This window comes from Schistocerca americana, unplaced genomic scaffold (assembly GCF_021461395.2).
Source record: "Schistocerca americana isolate TAMUIC-IGC-003095 unplaced genomic scaffold, iqSchAmer2.1 HiC_scaffold_702, whole genome shotgun sequence".
NCBI lineage: Eukaryota > Metazoa > Arthropoda > Insecta > Orthoptera > Acrididae > Schistocerca > Schistocerca americana.
In genome coordinates, this window is record NW_025726459.1 from 62,501 (window position 1) to 69,551 (window position 7,051).

A 7,051-nucleotide genomic window follows, 5' to 3' on the forward strand; every position below is an offset into this window, starting at 1 on the left:
CACAGACCTGTTATTGCTCAATCTCGTGCGGCTAGAAGCCGCCTGTCCCTCTAAGAAGAAAAGTAATCGCTGACAGCACGAAGGATGTCACGCGACTAGTTAGCAGGCTAGAGTCTCGTTCGTTATCGGAATTAACCAGACAAATCGCTCCACCAACTAAGAACGGCCATGCACCACCACCCACCGAATCAAGAAAGAGCTATCAATCTGTCAATCCTTCCGGTGTCCGGGCCTGGTGAGGTTTCCCGTGTTGAGTCAAATTAAGCCGCAGGCTCCACTCCTGGTGGTGCCCTTCCGTCAATTCCTTTAAGTTTCAGCTTTGCAACCATACTTCCCCCGGAACCCAAAAGCTTTGGTTTCCCGGAGGCTGCCCGCCGAGTCATCGGAGGAACTGCGGCGGATCGCTGGCTGGCATCGTTTATGGTTAGAACTAGGGCGGTATCTGATCGCCTTCGAACCTCTAACTTTCGTTCTTGATTAATGAAAACATACTTGGCAAATGCTTTCGCTTCTGTTCGTCTTGCGACGATCCAAGAATTTCACCTCTAACGTCGCAATACGAATGCCCCCGCCTGTCCCTATTAATCATTACCTCGGGTTCCGAAAACCAACAAAATAGAACCGAGGTCCTATTCCATTATTCCATGCACACAGTATTCAGGCGGGCTTGCCTGCTTTAAGCACTCTAATTTGTTCAAAGTAAACGTGCCGGCCCACCGAGACACTCACTCAAGAGCACCCTGGTAGGATTGCAACGGGGTCCGCCTCGGGACGCACGAGCACGCACGAGGCGCGTCGCACGCCTTCAGCTCGCCCCACCGGCAGGACGTCCCACGATACATGCCAGTTAAACACCGACGGGCGGTGAACCAACAGCGTGGGACACAAATCCAACTACGAGCTTTTTAACCGCAACAACTTTAATATACGCTATTGGAGCTGGAATTACCGCGGCTGCTGGCACCAGACTTGCCCTCCAATAGATACTCGTTAAAGGATTTAAAGTGTACTCATTCCGATTACGGGGCCTCGGATGAGTCCCGTATCGTTATTTTTCGTCACTACCTCCCCGTGCCGGGAGTGGGTAATTTGCGCGCCTGCTGCCTTCCTTGGATGTGGTAGCCGTTTCTCAGGCTCCCTCTCCGGAATCGAACCCTGATTCCCCGTTACCCGTTACAACCATGGTAGGCGCAGAACCTACCATCGACAGTTGATAAGGCAGACATTTGAAAGATGCGTCGCCGGTACGAGGACCGTGCGATCAGCCCAAAGTTATTCAGAGTCACCAAGGCAAACGGACCGGACGAGCCGACCGATTGGTTTTGATCTAATAAAAGCGTCCCTTCCATCTCTGGTCGGGACTCTGTTTGCATGTATTAGCTCTAGAATTACCACAGTTATCCAAGTAACGTGGGTACGATCTAAGGAACCATAACTGATTTAATGAGCCATTCGCGGTTTCACCTTAATGCGGCTTGTACTGAGACATGCATGGCTTAATCTTTGAGACAAGCATATGACTACTGGCAGGATCAACCAGGGAGCTGCGTCAACTAGAGCTGAGCAGCCGGCCGCCCGGGAGTGTGTCCCGGGGGCCCGCGCGAACACGCAAGCGTCCGCTCAATTATTCTGCAAACAGGAGGAGGCTGAGCTCCCCTGCACAATACACCTCGAAACCCTCTCAGGTCCCGGCGGCGCGCAGCGCCGTCCTAAGTACTTGGTCGGGTTCGAGAGAGGCGCAATCGCCCGGAGTTTGGCGAGTAGACGCTTTAGGTGCGACCACCCGTGCTCCCAACTGAGCTTGCCGCTGCCGACAGAGGCCCGGGAGCGTGCTGTCGTGGCATTGCCGGCGGGAGACAACACGCGCCACCTACGGTGGCCGGCAGCTCCAACGCCAGCGCCACAGAAGGACAAAAGCCCCACTTGGGTGCCGAAGCGAACTCTCCCAGCACAGCGCACGCGCCAACACGTCCGCACAGCTGCGATACAATCCACCTGCGAGAACCGCAGAGGCGACCGAGCAGCAGACGGCGTCGCGGCGCCGAGCGCCGGGCGGCGGCGCATCCTCAGCGCACACAGTCCTCAATCGGACCAGCACACTGCAGATGTCCACCGCGCTTCGCACCGGGCCCGCGAGGACCTACTTTGGCCGCACGGCGCCGCGTGCAGGGTGCGCCGGCGCGCAGCTGCGCCGCCTGCCGCCTCCGTCGGCCGGCGCGCCTGCCACTGGCCGCCCCCACCAGCCGGCTGTAGCGCGTGCGCCCACGCACCGCGCGGCCAGCACGCCGGAAGGCCCCCCCTCACCGGCCGGGGACGGTCCCACCCAGCCACCGCCGCGTATCGCTTCACACCCACATGCCATTCACGTTCGTGGGCATGGTGGGTATCGCTGAAACAACCGGTTGGTAGCTCAACCGATCGTCGCCATCACTGATTCACCTCTAGCGAGAACAACCGCACCACAACGGTTTACCAGTTCTTCATTTGCGTAACGTCACCAGCAAACGTAGACGTCCATCGCCATTTGCAAATTCAACGATTGTTGCATGCCTGTGTCAGGTGTCACGACACACTATGTCTGCCCACATACACGCAACAACATGTGCACGCTTCGCGAACACGTGGAAGGTGGCCCCCGTACGTATGCGATGTCCATTGCGCGAACGACTGTCAACCGGCCTCTGTCGCATGTCGCAGATGTGGAACGCAGTGCACCATGCTATCACGGTGTGTGAGAAGAGACGACTACGTCTGACAACACGCGCCACTACATCAACAGACGGCTCATGCTGATCGCCATCCACGGCATACCATACTGCAATCCAGCTCTTATAGGGAGACGACACGTAGCTGAGTGCACAATATTTGGACCGTATGGTTCGCCGTTGTTGGCGCAGTCGTGGTACGGTCACACATGTACCACGATGTATCATTCAGTACATGAGGACCAATGTGCGGTACAGTGTGTGATTTGGACGTACAACATCAGCGGACAGTTGCCACAAGCCGTACCACAACGTAGGCTGTGCTTCGCCATGCGAATGCCAATGAACAACTGCGAAGGGCATTGAGCATGTACGTCCTGCCGCCATCCGCATTACAGTGTATAGCTGCAAGGTGTTTAACATGAAGCGATACTCTGGGGACCGGGCAGTGCGAGTAGCAAACTATATTGCGGGGGTTGCAGTTAGGCAACACTACACTAATTTAACGCGTCGTATGACAATTACAGAGCAGGTTAAGGCCCAACGTGTGTTGGGTTAAGGCCCAACGTGTGTTGGGTTAAGGCCCAACGTGTGTTGGGTTAAGGCCCAACGTGTGTTGGGTTAAGGCCCAACGTGTGTTGGGTTAAGGCCCAACGTGTGTTGGGTTAAGGCCCAACGTGTGTTGGGTTAAGGCCCAACGTGTGTTGGGTTAAGGCCCAACGTGTGTTGGGTTAAGGCCCAACGTGTGTTGGGTTAAGGCCCAACGTGTGTTGGGTTAAGGCCCAACGTGTGTTGGGTTAAGGCCCAACGTGTGTTGGGTTAAGGCCCAACGTGTGTTGGGTTAAGGCCCAACGTGTGTTGGGTTAAGGCCCAACGTGTGTTGGGTTAAGGCCCAACGTGTGTTGGGTTAAGGCCCAACGTGTGTTGGGTTAAGGCCCAACGTGTGTTGGGTTAAGGCCCAACGTGTGTTGGGTTAAGGCCCAACGTGTGTTGGGTTAAGGCCCAACGTGTGTTGGGTTAAGGCGCAACATAGGTTAGGTTAAGGCGCAACATAGGTTAGGTTAAGGCGCAACATAGGTTAGGTTAAGGCGCAACATAGGTTAGGTTAAGGCGCAACATAGGTTAGGTTAAGGCGCAACATAGGTTAGGTTACGGCGCAACATAGGTTAGGTTAAGGCGCAACATAGGTTAGGTTAAGGCGCAACATAGGTTAGGTTACGGCGCAACATAGGTTAGGTTAAGGCGCAACATAGGTTAGGTTAAGGCGCAACATAGGTTAGGTTAAGGCGCAACATAGGTTAGGTTAAGGCGCAACATAGGTTAGGTTAAGGCGCAACATAGGTTAGGTTAAGGCGCAACATAGGTTAGGTTAAGGCGCAACATAGGTTAGGTTAAGGCGCAACATAGGTTAGGTTACGGCGCAACATAGGTTAGGTTAAGGCGCAACATAGGTTAGGTTAAGGCGCAACATAGGTTAGGTTAAGGCGCAACATAGGTTAGGTTATGGCGCAACATAGGTTAGGTTACGGCGCAACATAGGTTAGGTTAAGGCGCAACATAGGTTAGGTTAAGGCGCAACATAGGTTAGGTTAAGGCGCAACATAGGTTAGGTTAAGGCGCAACATAGGTTAGGTTAAGGCGCAACATAGGTTAGGTTAAGGCGCAACATAGGTTAGGTTAAGGCGCAACATAGGTTAGGTTAAGGCGCAACATGGGTTAGGTTAAGGCGCAACATGGGTTAGGTTAAGGCGCAACATGGGTTAGGTTAAGGCGCAACATGGGTTAGGTTAAGGCGCAACATGGGTTAGGTTAAGGCGCAACATGGGTTAGGTTAAGGCGCAACATGGGTTAGGTTAAGGCGCAACATGGGTTAGGTTAAGGCGCAACATGGGTTAGGTTAAGGCGCAACATGGGTTAGGTTAAGGCGCAACATGGGTTAGGTTAAGGCGCAACATGGGTTAGGTTAAGGTACAATATGGGTTAGGTTAAGGTACAATATGGGTTAGGTTAAGGTACAATATGGGTTAGGTTAAGGTACAATATGGGTTAGGTTAAGGTACAATATGGGTTAGGTTAAGGTACAATATGGGTTAGGTTAAGGTACAATATGGGTTAGGTTAAGGTACAATATGGGTTAGGTTAAGGTACAATATGGGTTAGGTTAAGGTACAATATGGGTTAGGTTAAGGTACAATACGGGTTAGGTTAAGGTACAATACGGGTTAGGTTAAGGTACAATACGGGTTAGGTTAAGGTACAATACGGGTTAGGTTAAGGTACAATACGGGTTAGGTTAAGGCACTTGGGGGGGGGGGGGGCCCGGTTTGTTGATTGTGATTATCGTAAGTAAATGACTGCGGCATCATCTGATTTGCCACGTCAGGGTGCACCTTTGGCTCATAACAGGCGGCGCTCTGATTCCATGCTTGTGGCAGACCTGTGTCTTTCATTCCTGCCATTGTTTGTGTGGTGTGACAGGAGGCAGTATTGTGATGTTGGGTGCACCCCTGTCTGGGACATGTGTGGGTGTTGGTGGCTTAGCTGAGCAATGGTGGTTGTCGGAAGGGTGGGATATTCTGTTTTCCGAGTGGACCTCCCGGTCTGGTTATGATAGTGTGGATTGTCTAATGTGGCAGAGAGGATGCACTGGGTGTTGTTCCATGCTGGTGCTTACATATTGTCTGTGTGCCTGTTACAGGCAGAGAGTAGTGCGTGATAAGAGTGTCTGGCTGACGTGTGATTGTGAGCAGAGTCTTTCAGCATGTATACGGACAGGTCTATACATTATCTGTATTCTGATGGCTCTATCTATTACTAATCAGCGCCGTGTATACGTTTAATCCGGTTCCAGTCGAAACTATTGTATCTCTGTACATTAGTGACACGGCGAGCCCGCTATGTAGTTACTCGTCTCGGCAGCTTCCACCGGTGTATGGCAAATGATTATAAGGAATCAGTCTAGTCGTCAATACCGATAGTCTGACGTCACATGTCTGGGGTGGGGGACGCTGCGCCCTTCCGGTGGGTCATGGCCTAGGAAGACTCTTCCCACGCAGGGGGGCTTGGACTGTCATTGACTCTTCCGAGTAATATACTTGCCGTACGTTTTTGCGACTGCGAGTGCAACGCTCACCGGTACCGACATGGATGGAGCGCCTCCTAGCTGCCGCTGAGCATCTGCATTCGTACAGCGAGCAACGCGATCGCGTCTGTAGCTCGTACGTGGTACAGCTCGCAGCTCATGTATATGGACAGCGGGAATGTCGCATATTGGACATAACTCTTCATGAAACGCACGTTATAGGGGTGGATTGCACATTGCGAGTGCGAGCAAAGTCCGCCGTTCATCCGCTGGAGTTGCGAGTTGGGCGGTTGGGGTGGGGCACGAACGGGTGCAGGTGGAGTGATTGCCGGTCCACGACTTCGTGCGGCAGAGGCGCTGGCGTTGGGGTGGGGTCGAAAGAAGGGCACTGTGGGCCCATCGCTGTCTTAGTCGGCTTGGCGTCTCATAGATGACGGTATCGTCGTTGCAGGAGGTCATGTTGCGGGAGACCTACAGATGGCGGTATGTTTTGCGGTGCGCTCGACATGGCGGACGTAGTGTTGTCAGATTCGCATAGATGGAGGTATTGCATGTGGTTTCGCCGTATTTTCATAGATGGCGATACTGTTTTGCCGGCATGGTTGGCGTAGTTCCGTCGGATCCCTGTAGATGGAGGTGCCGTTCCTGGGCTGGCTGTCAATGTCGTTGCGTCACATGCGCATAGATGGCGGCATCGTCGTAATACCTCGCCCACTACGGACTTATCACCACCCACACTAGCCGCCCCGGGGACTTGCCAACGACACACCCTATCCCAAGTCTATTTTCTTGCGGAGCATCATGTGTTATTATATTTTATTTCACATCCATAGTGTAGGGGTATTGTAGGTCACCGTACTGCGGTGGACGCTATGTTACCACGGGACGGGTGGGGGACGGCGAAAACGTACCGTCGACCGCCGGGCACCGCCCGACACCCGCCCGACGACGCCGCCTCCGCGCGGCGCGCCGGCCGGTGGGCCGACATCGACCGTCCGGCACCCATCGCGGCACCCATCGCCCGTCGCCAAAGCGATACGCTGTAGCGCGGCAGAACACAAGGCGCCCGGCCGGCGCCGCCTCCCCCGCCGCGCGCACGGAGGCGGCACCCATCGCAGCGCCCGCGCAGGCGGCAGGGGGCCCGCCAACCGATACGCCGCCGTCCGCCGCACCCGATGCAGCGCCCTGGGTGCGGCGCGCCCGGCCAGACCGATACGCCGTACAGACGCAAATGCAAAAAGCAGCCCACACGTGCCCCTGTTGG

General features: G+C 54.4%; 1 non-coding gene across 1 annotated transcript in view; it reads right to left on the minus strand.

Annotated features, from left to right (window-relative positions):
* Positions 1 to 1,543, minus strand: part of LOC124589557 — a 1,910-nt gene extending 367 nt beyond the window's left edge. Inside the window, exon 1 of the ribosomal RNA XR_006976080.1 lies at positions 1 to 1,543. This exon is cut by the window's left edge and continues 367 nt beyond it. This is a non-coding gene — a ribosomal RNA (small subunit ribosomal RNA).
* Positions 1,544 to 7,051: the final 5,508 nt, after the last annotated feature.